Raw genomic sequence first — 16567 nt, 5'->3', positions numbered from 1 at the left:
GTTTAATGTTGAACTCACTCAATAAATTATTCCATTATATATTTGCAAAAATAAGAAAAGCTATCCAGGGACTTTCCTGTTTGTCCAGTGGTTAAGACTTCACCTTCCAGTACAGTGAGTACAGGTTTGATCCCTGGTGAGGGAGCTAACATCCCACATGCCTCAAAGCCAAAACATCAAAACACAAAACAGAAGCAACTGTAACAAATTCGATTGTTTTTTTAAAAAAAGGTCCACATTAAAAAAAAAAAAAAGAAAAGCTGTCCAACAAGTCAATTTGGGGAAAGCAGAGAGGTAATTGCTGGTCCTGGACAAACCTGAGGCAGTCTTGTGGAGATCAGAGGAATAGTCTTTAATATTTTATTCCTCCATACTAGCATCTCTTCTCATGTCTTTACCCACACGGAATTAGTGGAAAGTTAAACTGACATAAATGCTGTATCTACCGCTCTTTGACTCATTGCCTTCTGAGCCATACCATCTGATCTTACTCTTTGGGAAAAGTTCTTAGAGAAAGCATTCACAGTAAGGTATCAGTTCAGTTCAGTTCAGTCGCTCAGTCATGTCTGACTCTTTGCAACCCCATGAATCACAGCACACCAGGACTCCCTGTCCATCACCAACTCCTGTTCACTCAAACTCATGTCCATCAAGTCAGTGATGCCATCCAGCCATCTCATCCTCTGTCATCTCCTTCTCCTCCTGCCCCCAATCTCTCCCAGCATCAGAGTCTTTTCCAATGAGTCAACATTTCGCATGAGGTGGCCAAAGTATTGGAGTTTCAGCTTAAGCATCAGTCCTTCCAATGAACACCCAGGACTGATGTTCTTTACGATGGACTGGTTGGATCTCCTTGCAGTCCAAGGGACTCTCAAGAGTCTTCTCCAACACCACAGTTCAAAAGCATCAATTCTTCGGGCCTCAGCTTTCTTCACAGTCCACTTCTCACATTCATACATGACCACTGGAAAAACCATAGCCTTGACTAGATGGGCCTTTGTTGGCAAAGTAATATCTCTGCTTTTCAATATGCTATCTAGGTTGGTCATAACTTTCCTTCCAAGCAGTAAGCATCTTTTAATTTCATGGCTGCAATCACCATCTGCAGTGAGTTTGGAGCCCAAAAAAATAAAGTCTGATACTGTTTCCACTGTTTCCCCATCTAGTTCCCATGAAGTGATGGGACCAGATGCCATGATCTTCGTTTTCTGAATGTTGAGCTTTAAGCCAACTTTTTCACTCTCCTCTTTCACTTTCATCAAGAGGCTCTTTAGTTCCTCTTCACTTTCTGCCATAAGGGTGGTGTCATCTGCATATCTGAGGTTATTGATATTTCTCCCAGCAATCTTGATTCCAGCTTGTGCTTCTTCCAACCCAGTGTTTCTCATGATGTACTCTGTGTATAAGTTAAATAAGCAGGGTGACAATATACAGCCTTGACGTACTCCTTTTCCTATTGGGAACCAGTCTGTTGTTCCATGTCCATTTCTAACTGTTGCTTCCTGACCTGCATATAGGTTTCTCAAGAGGCAGGTCAGGTGCTCTGGTATTCCCATCCCTTGAAGATGCTTCCCAAATTTATTGTGATCCACACAGTCAAAGGCTTTGGCATAGTCAATCAAGCAGAAATAGATATTTTTCTGGAACTCTCTTGCTTTTTTGATGATCCAGCAGATGTTGGCAATTTGATCTCTGGTTCCTCTGCCTTTTCTCAAACCAGCTTGAACATTTGGAAGTTCACAGTTCATATATTGCTGAAGCCTGGCTTGGAGAATTTTGAGCATTACTTTACTAGCATGTGAGATGAGTGCAATTGTGTGGTAGTTTGAGCATTCTTTGGCATTGCCTTTCTTTCAGATTGGAATGAAAACTGCCCTTTTCCAGTCCTGTGGCCACTGCTGAGTTTTCCAAACTTGCTGGCATATTGAGTGCAGCACTTTCACAGTATCATCTTTCAGGATTTGAAATAGCTCCACTGGAATTGCATCACCTCCACTAGCTTTGTTCTTAGTGATGCTTTCTAAGGCCCACTTAACTTCACATTCCAGGATGTCTGGCTCTAGGTGAGTGATCACACCATCATGATTATCTTGGTCATGAAGCTCTTTTTTGTACAGTTCTTCTGTGTATTCTTGCCACCTCTTCTTAATATCTTCTGCTTCTGTTAGGTCCATACCATTTCTGTCCTTTATCGAGCCCATCTTTGCATGAAATGTTCCCTTGGTATCTCTAATTTTCTTGAAGAGATCTCTAGCCTTTCCCATTCTGTTGTTTTCCTCTATGTCTTTGCATTGATTGCTTATGAAGGCTTTCTTATCTCTTCTTGGAACTCTGCTTTCAGATGCTTATATCTTTCCTTTTCTCATTTGCTTTTTGCTTCTCTTCTTTTCATAGCTATTTGTAAGGCCTCCCCAGACAGCCATTTTGCTTTTTTGCATTTCTTTTCCATGGGGATGGTCTTGATCACTGTCTCCTATGCAATGTCACAAACCTCTGTCCATAGTTCATCAGGCACTCTGTCTATCAGACCCAGTCCCTTAAATCTATTTCTCACTTCCACTGTATAACCATAAGGGATTTGATTTAGGTCATACCTGAATGGTCTAGCAGTTTTCCCCACTTTCTTCAATTTAAGTCTGAATTTGGTAATAAGGAGTTCATGATCTGAGCCACAGTCAGCTCCCGGTCTTGTTTTTGCTGACTGTATAGAGCTTCTCCATCTTTGGCTGCAAAGAATATAGTCAATCTGATTTCAGTGTTGACCATCTAGTGATGTCCATGTGTAGAGTCTTCTCTTCTGTTGTTGGAAGATGGTGTTTGCTATGACACCGTCTAAGAGCGGTCTCTTCACAAAACTCTATTAGCCTTTGTCCTGCTTCATTCCATACTCCAAGGCCAAATCTGCCTGTTATTCCACGTTCAAAGTCAGGAGGGGTGGCCATGAGGAGATAGCCCTCATCCAAGATAAGGAGCAGCAGCTGTGCTTTGCTGGAGCAGCCATGAAGAGATATCCCACATCCAAGTTAAGAGAAACCTAAGTAAGATGGTAGGTGCTGTGAGAGGGCATCAGAGGGCAGACACACTGAAACCATAATCACAGAAAACTAGCCAAGCTGATCACACGGACCACAGCCTTGTCTAACGTAGTGAAACTAAGCCATGTCGTGAGGGGCCACCCAAGATGGGCAGGTCACGTGGAGAGGTCTGACAGAATGTGGTCCACTGGAGAAGGGAATGGCAAACCACTTCTTGCCTTGAGTATTCTTGCCTTGAGAACCCCATGAACAGTAAGGTATAAGACAGAGGTGTGTCTATGTCTTAACTGATTACCCTTTCTGAAAGCTCACTCTTTTTAAATGCAAGGAAATTCTCATGTTGAAATTTCAGAATTATTATAGTAGAAAAAAACACATATCAATTTACCAATTCATACATTATGTTTATCTCTACGAGAAACTGGGTGTGGATGGTTACATTGAGTGACAGGCCATGTAAGTGTATTTGGGATGGAAGTTCCACAGAGTGATGTGTCATGAAGTGTGGCATACATCTTTCAGGAAAATGACATTCTTTATTATTTTGTCTTTTTCTTTTTCTTCTATGTCATCAACTTCTTCCAAATCTAATCCACAAGCCATCACTCCCAGAGCTTAAGTTAACTTCAGTTCAAAGTCTTTCATCTTTGGCATCAACAGACATCCCAAGTTCCTGGCATTATTGTCAACTATTTCCTTTATGCTGCCTCCACTTCAACCAACATGTTTATTCCCTGCACCATAAGCATCCCCAGGTCTTTTTTCTTGTATGTGCCCAAAATGTTCTATAGTGATCTTCCTCTCTACAGATTTAAGACTTTTCTCGTATTTTAAACAGCTCAGATCTCACTTCCTCCTGTGAATTAACAGCAAGTGGTGGTGCTATGGTAAAGAACTCACTTGCCAAGGCAGGAGACGTAAGAGACTCCGGGTCCATCCCTGGGTTGGGAAAATCCCCTGGAGGAGGAAATGGCAATCCACTCCAGTATTCTTGCCTGGAGAATCCCATGGACGGAGGAGCCTGACGGGGTATAGTCCATAGGGTCCCACAGAGTTGGACACAACTGAAGCAACTTAGCATACACACATGAAATCCTAGTACTCTTCATATCTGACTGCCTGATTTACATTTCTAGTTAACACTGATATTTAAAAACTGAAGTTGCCAAGCTATGCATATTTTCAGTCAAGACATATTAAAGCTTGGTCCATAATTATCTCCTTGTTTATCCATCCTGGCCCAGAAAACCACATTCAGAACCAGACAGATTTCTCATTGAAAAGTGACACTGCTCCAGACCAAGGCTGTCTGAAATAATCTGTCCCTTCTCTGAATTCCTACTGCAATTATCTGATTTTTTTTTAAATGATTAATATACATAGACTGCCTTTGATATCTTCTCTACACTCTCTAAACAACTATTCAAATGTTACTTAGCTACATGTATTTAAATCTCATTTACTCAATGAGCTCAAGAATTTTTTCACAGAATAAACTATGATTATTTTAATGTTAGCCCATATGGAGACATTCACCTAGTAGACAAACTATCAGTATCAACTGGCTTCACTGTTTTTTAAAGCATGCCTAGGAACTTTTTCTCTATGTCACCAGAGTAGTGCTTACATATTATATCATTAAGAAAATAGGTAACTTTTCCTTTTTCATCTATGAAATAAGGGCAAAAAAATGGACAATAGGAAGACTGTTCAGGTATATGAAAATTATAAATCATCAATCCATTCATATTAAAATTAAGATTTTTCCTGAATTTATTTTGTATGTCTTTCTCACTAAATGATTTTAATAAATTTAAATAAGTTTATTTCAACATTTTTAACAACTATTAATAACAAATAATTCCTATAATTATTTCTGAAATTTAATTTCTATAAGCTCTTACTGTTTATTCATTGAAAATGCAGCTACAGAAAAATTATTCATCATATGTTCCCAACAATTGAGAAGCAAGCAGTTTTCCTCCAATTTTAAATGGGAGAAACACTGTTTTGCAAGGAGGCACACATCTTATCATCAGTAATAAGAGACATTCACTTTGAAGCTATGAATCACTTTTTAAAAATCAAATTATTGGCTGAGAAGGTTAAAGAAAAAGAATAGCATTAATAAATGGACTTTGAGTTCAATGATAATATCAAATTAAAATTAAAAACAATGTGAGTGTAATAAAACAAACAAAATAAACGATTTCCCCCTCTGTGTAACATAATTTACAATGTATTATCACTAAATTTAGATCATTTTTCCCTGTAATTTGTCTCATAATACTATGAACAGTATTTTCCACACCTTGATTTTTTTTTTTTAATCACTTAGAGAAAATCAAAACTGTGCCTGGTAGGGAAGAAATTAATTAATTCTAGAATCTTTATTAAAGCAAAACTAAGTTTTGAATTCTGACTTAGCTTGATATTTTCCCCAATTTTTTTTCTAGGTATATTTTAGAATACTCTTCAGAACAGTTCATCAACTTGCTAAAGACAGGTTAGTCCCTCCAGGATATGATAACTTATCAAGGACTCAAGTTTTGTTGTTTTGACAGCCTGGGCTCCCAGTTGCGATAGTAGTCAGATCAGCTGCAGTTAGAGGAGTTCTATGAATCTGTGGCAAATCTACAAAGGACCTCAGTATCTGTTATTATGGCCACTTCATTCATGAGCCCATTAAACAAGCACTGAATTGGGTGAAGAAAGATATGATTGAATCCACAGGGTAATCTTATCTAACTAATTATTGAAAAACTCCTCCACAGAAGGGTCTTTCTGAGGAGTATTCACTCACAGTATAAATATTCTTATAATCTGGACCCATTCCAAGAGACTCATTCATATTTCTTTTCCCCAAGCCAATCTGCCACTAGTCCTCTGATCTTATTCTTGCTAAATCCTGGACTGGTCAATCTGGTCGTCAGCCACAATGCATGAACTGGTATAAACTGGTGGTTCTTCTCACCAAGAGGGGCTTCCCAGGTGACTCAGGGATAAAGAATCCACCTGCTAATGCTGGAGATGTGGTTTTGATTCCTGGGTCAGAAAGAACCCCTAGAATAGGAAATGGCAGCCCACTCCAGTACTCTAGCCTGGAAAATTCCATGGACAGAGGAGCCTGGCAGGCTATGGTCCTTGGGGGTCACAAAGAGTCAGACATGAGCACACACATACTCACCAAGAGACTTTTTTAGATGCATTTTGTATGGTAAACTAGTCCTGTGCCATCTGGTGCCAGCAGTCAATCATCTTTAAAGCAGACCCAACTTTCCCTTCCTCTTAAGTCAACTATTCACAGGAACTCCCCCTCAAGGCCATTCTGGAGGGTGAGAACAGAGCCATAGCATAAGTGCATTGAGTATGAGTCACTTACCCAGGTAACTTTCTTGTGCTTTCAGAATCTGACAAATCTGGTTTTTATATTTGCCTCTTTAATTTGTTGATGGAGAGCCATTCAGACTATTTGACTTTACGCCTGAAGAACAAGATAGAAACAGTTCATTTTGGGAGTTCAGGTTACAGTCACCTGCTTGCAGTCTCTACCTTAGACCAGTAACAAGTTAAGAACATTTAACTGAAGAAGACAGGCTTTGCAATAGAACCTTAGTGACCTCTATCATAGTTCTCTTATTTGGACTTGTTCTTGCTTTACACAGCATTATCACTCTGCCAAAGATATCGCAAGCCCCACTAAATCCATTGCTTCATGAGAGCCAACAGGGAGAACAGCTTGTACTGCAGCCTAGGTCCGCTGGAATGCCTTCTCTTCTTGCTCTGGCCCCATTATTTGTAAACAGTTTTGTGAGCAATCACTTGATAAACATATCAGAGCCACATATCCACATGTGTTACATATTAATCCAAAATCCAAATAAGTCCACAAACTATTCCATCTTTTCCTTATTAGTATAAGATGCAAAAGATTCCTCTTAGACTCTCACTTTGAAGGAGATACATAAACAAGCTTCAGATCACTGAACACCCCAAATTTAAAGTAGCAAATCCCCAAATTTTATGTGATATATCCTCCATCGTCTTTCAAAGACAGATATTACCAAAACATTTATGTTGCTATCATACTATTACATGGGCTTCCCTGGTGGCTCAGATGGTAAAGAATCTGCCTGCAATGCCAGAGACCAGTGGTCAATCCCTGTGTCAGAAGGAAATGGCAACCCACTCCGGTATTCTTGCCTGGAGAATTCCATGGATAGAGGAGCCTGGTGAGCTGCAGTCCATTGGGTCACAAAGAATTAAACACAATTGAGTGACTAACACACACACACAATTACCTGGCCCTAGAAGCATGATCGATGTAATACATAAGCATTATATACCCAAAAATGATGAGATGATAAAAAACAGACCAACAAAAAAAATATCCTAAAGGATGATGAGATGATAAAAAAAAAAAAATCCCTGAGGATTAAATAATGTTCTAGAGTTAAAGGATTGACAAAGATAAAGGTGGAGGTTTACATTTATCAAGTAGAAGAAAATTTCTTCTGGTGAGATCCATAGCTACAAAGCAAACCAACTTCCAGGCATATGTTAGTTTGCTCCACTAAGAACCACTGAAAATAGCAGCTAAATGGAGCGTCTGTGTAGGTGTGTTAATCACTTAGTCGTGTCTGACTCTTTGTGACCCCATGGACTGTAGCCCACCAGGCTCCTCTGTCCATGAGATTCTCCAGGCAAGAATACTGAAGTGGGTTGCCATTTCCTTCTCCAGGGAATCTTCCTGATCCAGGGATTGAACCTGGATCTTCTGCATTGCCAGAAGATTCTTTACCATCTGAGCTATAGGGAAGTCCATGAGATTCTTAGAAATATTACAATTCATCATCATCCCCTAAAATCTACCCATCCATCTTCTGCATAAACAGAACAGGTAAGTTTAATGGGGATAGCCTAGAAATAATCACTATATTTAAAAAAAAATTTTTATTTGGCTGCATCAGGTTTTAGTTGCAGCACAAGGGATCTTCCTTCGTGTGCACGGACCCTCTAGTTGTGGCTCGCAGGCTCAGGAGTTATAGGATTAGTTGCCTCTTGGCAAGTGGGATCCTAGTTCCCCCACCAGGAATCAAACCTGAGTATTGCAGGGTGGATTTTTTTTTTTTTTTAACCACTGAACTACCTGGGAAGTCCTAGCTGTTAAGTTCTTGATGGTGACTCTCATTTCTAAAAGTCTCTCAATGATATGGCCTGACTTTTGACTTGTCATTTTGTTAGAGGCATACTCCAGAGGCTTTCTCCTTGCTATCTTCACTATATTAGTCTTCTTTTTAACATTAATTATCTAGTTATTTCTTGGCTGCACATGGGCTTTCTCTAGTCGTGGCAAGCAGGGGCTACTCGCTAGTTGCAGCATTCGGTCTTCTGATTGTGGTGACTTCTCTTATTCTAAAGCATGGTCTCTAGCGTGTAGGGTCAGTAACTGTGGTGCACAGGCTTAGTTGCTCCACAGTATGTGGAATCTTCCCAGACCAGGGATCGCACCCATGTCCCTCTGCACTGGGAGGCAGATCCTTAACCACTGAACCACCAGGGAAGTCCACTACAGTAGTCTTAACAGACTATGTCAAGGAAAGATTGGAGGATCTGCTAGTTTCTGAATACACCACATCAAATTATCCACATAGAAACTAAGGAAGTAATCAGTACTCAACGGCCCCAACATGAAATGGTCTTTGAGTAAATTTCCATTCATCCTCCAACATCCACCTAACCTATGATAATAGTGACATTCTGTCAGTGACCCTCCAAAGACATGGGTATTTTACTTTCCTGGGTGCACAATAGTCACAAATCTTTCTGTGGACAGTTAGAAGGAAGATTAAAAGCCATGTGCATGATGTTGACACAGGATATTTTTTCAAGGAAGCTCATCTACTTTATTCAGGAAGCTCTGGCTCTGTGACATGACTCAAGGCTGAAAGTTATGTTTCTACTCAGCAAACCTAGGGCTTACATTGTTTTACTAAAGATTAAGTGGGATTTTGGTGCCCTGACCATCTATTTTGATTTCAGGACTCTAGGATCACTTAGCCAACATCAAAGATGACTGTAGGCCTGACCAGCTACAAGAGCACATTCACCTTGCCTCTGGCATATAATTAATGCTGCTTGGCCCCTACTCCCTTGGAATCTCAGCATCTGCACTAAAACCAGGGAGCCCATTCCAATGACAATACGAGACATGAACATCCCAGAGAATACAGTCTATGGTGTTTTCAGAGATTCCTGTGCTCATCTCACTAATTTACATCTAATAGCTGAATGAAGGTAATGCCTCTGGCCTTCTTGGGACCAGTGAACATAAACTACTCCAACATTCATGTCTCTCTAGGAGTTTGGATTCCTCCTCCAACATCACGGCAAAATCATCTCAACTTTATTTAGCAGGTACCAGCACTAAGTCCACTTCCTAAAAAGAAAAATTTTCCAAAGGAAAATCCTGCACCTGTGAAATTATCTAGTGTTAGTGAGGGTGGAATATCAAATATATATGATACTTAAGTATCGACCATTACCTACATGAACCCATGCTTAGAAAATTATTGGAAAGCATGCTCCACTAAAATAAATTAACAAGACATGATACAGAAAACAGATCAACACAGGAAAGGAGGAGAGGAAGTATTTAGGACGACGGTGGAAGTGGCGATCAGAGGAAAATGCATGGTTGTGAACCGGGTTCAGAGGGCACCTTGCCCAGAGTTTTGCATGTCAGAAAGCTCCAAGAGAGTGATATCTTTAAAAACATGAACATATCAGTTGAGAGAGTAGTGCTGACATATATACACACCATGTGTAAGACAGATAGATATTGGAAGCTGCAGTATAGCACGGAAGCTCAGCTCAGTGCTCTGTGACAACCTAGAAGATTGGGATGGTGAGGTAAGAGGGAAGCTCAAGAAGGAGGAGATATATATATACATATAGCTGATTCATGCTGTTGTACAGCAGTAACTAACATAACATTGTAAAGCAATTATATTCCAATTTTTTTAAAAACAAATTTTAAAAACTAAACAAAATTTTAAAAGATAAAAATATGAACATATCACTCAGACATTTTACGGATATTAGGCTTGAATTGTAATAAGTATATGTGAAGATAAATTCAAAATGTCAAGATACTCATCAACTCTTTCTTGAAAGGAAAAATAATTACAGGAAATCTTAAGTTTCATCACCTGTCATTAGTGTTTAATGTTGTAATAATGTAAATCCTCAATACCAATCTAACAAAAATTATGACAACAGAAAGGCATTATAGGAAGATAGTATTGAGGATATGAGGCACAGTGAAGGCAAGCTTCATTCTCACTTTACATACCAATAGTTAATACCTGAAACTCAGTCCAGTTCAGTTCAGTTCAGTGGCTCAGTCATTTCCAACTTTTTGCAATCCCATGGACTGCAGCATGCCAGGCCTCCCTGTCCATCACCAGCTCCCGGAGTTTACTCAAACTCATGTCCATCGAGTCAGTGATGCCATCCAACCATCTCATCCTCTGTTATCCCCTTTTCCTCTTGCCCTCAATCTTTCCCAGCATCAGGCTCTTTTCAAATGAGTCAGTTCTTCGCATCAGGTGGCCAAACTATTAGGAGTTTCAGCTTCATCATCAGTCCTTCCAATGAATATTCAGGACTGATTTCCTTTAGGATGGACTGGTTGGATCTCCTTGCCGTCCAAGTGACTCTCAAGAGTCTTCTCCAACACCACAGTTCAAAAGCATCAATTCTTCAGTGCTCAGCTTTCTTTATAGTCCAACTCTCACATCCATACATGACTATTGGAAAATCCATAGCCTTAACTAGACAGACCTTTGTTGGCAAAGTAATGTCTCTGCTTTTTAATATGCTGTCTAGGTTGGTCATAACTGTTCTTCCAAGGAGTAAGCGCCTTTTAATTTCATGGCTGCAGTCACCATCTGCAGTGCTTTCGGAGCCCCCCAAAATTAGTCAGCCACTGTTTCCACTGTATCCCCATCTATTTGCCATGAAGTGATGGGACCAGATGCCATGATATTCATTTTCTGAATGCTGAGCTTTAAGACAACTTTTTCACTCTCTTTCATTTTCATCATACCTGAAACTACAAGGTTAATAAGTTACAAAATGGCAATTATAAGAGATCAGGAAATAAAGAAAAGTTGGAAGTGATTGCAGTAGGAGAATAGGCAAGAGTGATAGCAGACTGAAGTATGTCACAAAAAGACCTCATATAATAATTTTTATATTTCAATCATGGACATGAACAAACTTAATACAAATATATCCCCCTTTGCTTAAGGGAAAAATAATCACATAAGAGGTATAACAGAGATATCAAAAATGTATTGAATGCCAAGCAAATTTCATTTCATATGATGTTTAGAAAACTCTAAAACATCACTTCTGTTACAGATGAGAAAACTGGAATGCAGAAAGAGTAAGTAACTCACCCAATAGTTCTCATTTAGTCATTTGTGAATCCAGGAATGAACCATGGGACCATCTGGCACCAAGGTCTTTGTTTTATCTGTTATGAATGCACTGTCCTCAGTAAAATATCTTTATGGGATGACTAAGGCAGATTTGAATGGACTTTACATGTATGCAAGGTAGAAGTGTATCCCCAACTGGAATAACAGTGGAATGTGTGCTGAGAAAGGTGAAGAATAATTAGCCTGACTGTAATAAAGTCACAGTTATAGAAAAGGGAGGACTGATGTTGGTTAGCTTTAATACAGAGATGATTTTCATTGCAGAGGAATTTTCTAATAAATATCAGGGTGTAGAAAAGAATAAAAACCAGTTCTGTCATTATGCTACTTCCTTTATTTATAAAATTAGACTCTTCTGGTTCTGACAAAGACATAACCATCTGGAAAACTCCTGTTTCATAAGAACAGATGTTTAAGAGACTCACAACAAGAAGAAAAGTAAATATGGAATAAGACCTCCTGCTAAAGCAAATGATTAAAACAGGAGCAGCGATCTCTGCTTGCATAGCAGGAAGACTGTCTGTTTAACTTAGGGTACAGGTGTGGACAGAGGCCTCTTGTGCTAAAACAAGCCCATTTCCATGCAGTAGATTTATCTTTAAAATAAAAACCACAGGACTTCCCTGGTGGTCCCGTGGTTAAGAATCTGCTGCCAATGCAGGGGACACAGATTCAATCCCTGGCCCCAGAAGATCCCATATGCTGCAGGGCAACTAAGCCCACACACCACAACTACTGAGCCTGCACCCTAGAGCCCAAGAGCTGATACTGCTGAAGCCCACATGCCAAGAGCCCGTGTCCTGCAAAAAGAGAAGCTACCACAATGAGAAGCCCTCAAACCGCAACTAGAGAAAGCCTGCACACAGCAATAAAGACCCAGCACAGCCAAAAATAAGTAAATATTTTTTAAAGAGCACAAATAAAAATAAAGAAACACTGCTATCTTCTCCTATGGACGTTCTAATCTAACAGTAACCTCAAATTGTTCAGAAAAGCAATTGATTGAATTTTGATCAAAACATCCTTGCTAAGTTTATCTTGAGATTTATGGGATAATAGAACTACTTGAGTTATTTCCAATAAACACTTACAGTCTCAGAACTCTTTAAAAGGCTATGGAACTCTGCTTATATGGCAGCCTGGATGAGAGGGAGTTTGGGCAAGAATGGATACATGTATATGTATGGATGGTCCCTTCTCTGTTCACTTGAAACTATCACAACATTGTTAGTTGACTATGCTACTGCTGCTAAGTCGCTTCAGTGGTGTCTGACTCTGTGACACCATAGATGGCAGCCCATCAGGCTCTGCCATCCCTGGGATTCTCCAGGCAAGAACATTGGAGTGGGTTGCCATTTCCTTCTCCAATGCATGAAAGTGAAAAGTGAAAGTGAAGTCACTCAGTCGTGTCCCGACTCTTCGCAACCCCATGGACTGCAGACTACCAGGCTCCTCCATCCATGGGATTTTCCGGGTAAAAGTACTGGAGTGGGTGGCCATTGTCTTCTCCGAGTTGGCTATGAGAAGGCAATGGCAATCCACTCCAGTACTCTTGCCTGGAGAATCCCATGGATGAAGGAGCCTGGTAGGCTGCTATACCCCAATACAAAATTAAAAGTGTTTTTTTTTTAAGTTATTTTTCAAGTCTCTGACCTTCTTGGGGCTCTGTGACATCATCTTCACAAAGAGAAATGTTATATAATTGTGGGCTCAGACTATATTGTTTTGGATAATATTCTCTATGGAGATACATTATGAAAACAGTCCTTACATTTGTTCATATAATTATCACATGAAGTATTCAGCAGTTAACACAGCAATGTCGAAGGAGATTACAGGCATGGGAAAGAGTTGCAGATGTCCCGCCAGTTATGCTAAGCACTATTACAATAAAAATCTAATGACTTGGATAGTTACGTTAATAACACACAAGAATAAAACATCTGACCTTTAAAAGGAGTTAGTTTGAAGTTATATTACACTTTTGTGCAATGCTGTGATAATCAAACAAAGACTCTGTCTTGTATTCTCAGATCCTGACTTGGCATGCTAAATTAGAATGTATTATTCAAAGTTTTTTGCCGATGGCCAAGTTATAAAGAAGGCAATTATGATTCCAGGTATTTGAGCACTGGAGAGATTCAGCTATTTACACACCAGGCACAATAGGTGAGCTAATACCTAGGTTTGAAATGGAAGTCTCAACTAGAAAAGAAAATATATGCTAGCTTAAAAAAATCATAATTCTGTCTTTATTAAGTATCACAGTTTACCCTAAAATACCTAACATGACAGAAGCATATTTGAAAATTATCTTTTTCTAATAAAGGCTTCTTAGGTATGAATCTGCTCTACTGCAATCCTGTTGATTTCACAATTTTTCAAATGTGCTGTAGAGAAATAGATGCTGAATGCTAGGGCCACTCAAAGCTTCAACACAAGTGGAAAATAAATGTGCTAAGAGACCTATGACATAACTAGACAGCATATTAAAAAAGCAAAGACATCACTTTGCTGACAAATATCCATATAGTCAAAGCTATGGTTTCTCCAGTAGTCATGTATGGATATAAGAACTGGACCATAAAGAAGGCTGAGATCCAAAGAATTGATGTTTTCAAATAGTGGTGCTGGAGAAGACTCTTGAGAGTCCCTTGAACTGCAAGGAGATCAAACCAGTCAGTCCTAAAGGAAACCAATCCTAAATATTCATTGGAAGGACTGACGCTGAAGCTCCAATACTTTGACCACCTGATGTGATGAGTTGACTCATTGGAAAAGACCCTGATGCTGTGAAAGAGTGAATGCAAAAGGATAAAAGGGTGGCAGAGGATGAGATGGTTAGATAGCATCACTGACTCAATGGACATGAACTTGAGCAAACTCCAGGAGACAGTGGAGGACAAAGAAGCCTGGTGTGCTGCAGTCCATGGGGTCATCAAGAGTCATAACTTATCGACTGAACAATAACAGTAAAACTGGGTCAAGAACTCATACCCTTCCTTTTGGGTATTTCAGGTATCAATACAAATAAGACTGTGGGTGGAGTCTTGTGTTCACATCTCCAGACAGATAAAATCATCTCTGACTCATATAGAGGTTCAGGGCTAAATTTTTAATTTTCCACACCCTTACATACACAGCTCTCACTGGATTCTCCTGAGACTATGTTAGTCGGGCTCTTTGAGATGACAATGAATGGAGATATGGCAGATTTGCCCTGAGTGATGGGAGGGGAGTTTTTGTAAGAAAACACCCAGAGGCAGGTAAACAAAGAAAACCATCTCTGCTGCAGTCAGTAGATCTCTGCCTCTCTGGGTCTCTTTGTGTTTCTAAGCAACCTGCTGTCTGATTAAAATATTTCAAAGTTCTTTGAAAGAAAGTATCCCACTTGGTCAGTTAGGCAGATATCAGTGAAGACAGAGTTCTTGACCCAAGCCACCTCCTAGGTCACTGAGTTTCCCAGGGGCCAACCTATATCTAGCTGCCAGGGGCAATCATTAAGAAAGAAATGGTCAGGGTTTCCCTAGTGGCTCAGTGGTAAAGAATCCGCCTGCCAACACAGGAGACGTGGGGTTCAATCCCTGGTCCAGGATGATCCCACATGCCAGGGAGCAACTACACCTTTGCACAACTACTGAGCCCGTGCTCTAGAGCCTGAAGCCTGAGTGCTTTGCAACTACTGAAGCTCGTAGTCCCCATGCTCCACAATGAGAAGCCCACGCACTGCAATTAGAGAGTAGCCCCCACTTGTCGCAGCCAGACAAAAGCCCACGCTGCAACAAAGACCCAGCACAGCCAAACATACATAAATAAAATTATTTTTAAAAGGAAAGACGTAATCTTGTAGCTGTTTTCTGAAAAGAGGGCTACGAAAGCTCAGATACTCAGCGACATGGATTTCAAAACAACTTAAAGCCTCTCTGTTTACACTGTCTCAATTAAATCCTGAATTTTTACATCCAAGCCCACACAGCAAGTGGAGATTAGTTTGATCCTCTAAAGCCTCAGTTTCCTTATTTGTAAATCAAATATCCCATAGCAGGTTGTACAGATTAAATAAGATGCAGATTAATCCATGTAAAGCACCTAGTAGGGAGATCTGATGGTATAATCAATTTTTTAAAAGCCATTTATTCACGCGAAACTATTGTGCATGCAAATATTCATTTGCATACCTCTAAAAATCCCAAAGCCACAACTAGTATCTGGGCAAGCACTCACTATACTTGAGAACCTTGAAAGCTGCATTTGAATTATTTACTAAATTGAAAGTATTGACCTGTTAGAGGGTAATTCTATTTTTCAGTTCTATATAAAATGTATGTATATTAGATTTGCTGAAAATAGGCGTATCTTGTAGTAAGTGAGTTTGTGGGTTTATAAACAAATGTGTTTTTTAAAGTAACATAAACATTGCTAAGATATATTAATCTTATTCTTGACATATAAAGACACAACCACAAGTATCGTTACTTTTTTTGTGGGGGGGCTGGGTTTTCATTGACGCACATAGGCTTTCTCTAGTTTCACTGAGTGGGGACTACTCTAGTTTCTTTCTCTAGTTGTGGTACACTGACTTCTCATTCTGGTTTCTCATTGTTCTAGCTTCTCTTGTTGAAGAGCTCTAGGACACACAGGCTAAGTAGTTGCAGCTCATGGGCTTAGTTGCCTGGCAGTATGTGGAATCTTCCAGGACCAGGGATCAAACCCATGTCCCCTGTGTGGGCAGGCAGGTTCTTTACCACTGGACCAGCAAAGATGTCCCATTATTGTTTAAGGGTGCTTTCCTTCGGGGCTTCCCTGGTGGCTGAGTGGTAAAGAATCCCCCTGCCAATGAAGGAGATGCAGGTTTGATCCCTGGGTGGAAAAGATCTCCTGGAGAAGGGAATGTCCACCCACTCCAGTATTCTTGCCGGGAAAATCCCATGGACAGAGGAGCCAGAGGGAATTGGTCATGACTTACTGACTAAACAACAAGTTTCCTTTGAGGGGGGCAGAAATAAACATTAAGAGGCCTTTCAC

General features: G+C 40.0%; 1 long non-coding RNA gene across 1 annotated transcript in view; it reads right to left on the bottom strand.

The window, feature by feature from the left end:
* LOC120883272 overlaps positions 1-6619 on the bottom strand; it is an 80558-nt gene extending 73939 nt beyond the window's left edge. The window contains exon 1 of the long non-coding RNA XR_005725721.1: positions 6418-6619. This is a non-coding gene — a long non-coding RNA (uncharacterized LOC120883272). The remainder of the gene's footprint in view (positions 1-6417) is intronic.
* Positions 6620-16567: the final 9948 nt, after the last annotated feature.

The sequence above is a fragment of the Oryx dammah genome, unplaced genomic scaffold, assembly GCF_014754425.2.
Source record: "Oryx dammah isolate SB20612 unplaced genomic scaffold, SCBI_Odam_1.1 HiC_scaffold_24, whole genome shotgun sequence".
NCBI lineage: Eukaryota > Metazoa > Chordata > Mammalia > Artiodactyla > Bovidae > Oryx > Oryx dammah.
The sequence above is the reverse complement of the archived record's forward strand: the minus strand, read 5'-3'. Positions and strand labels throughout refer to the sequence as shown.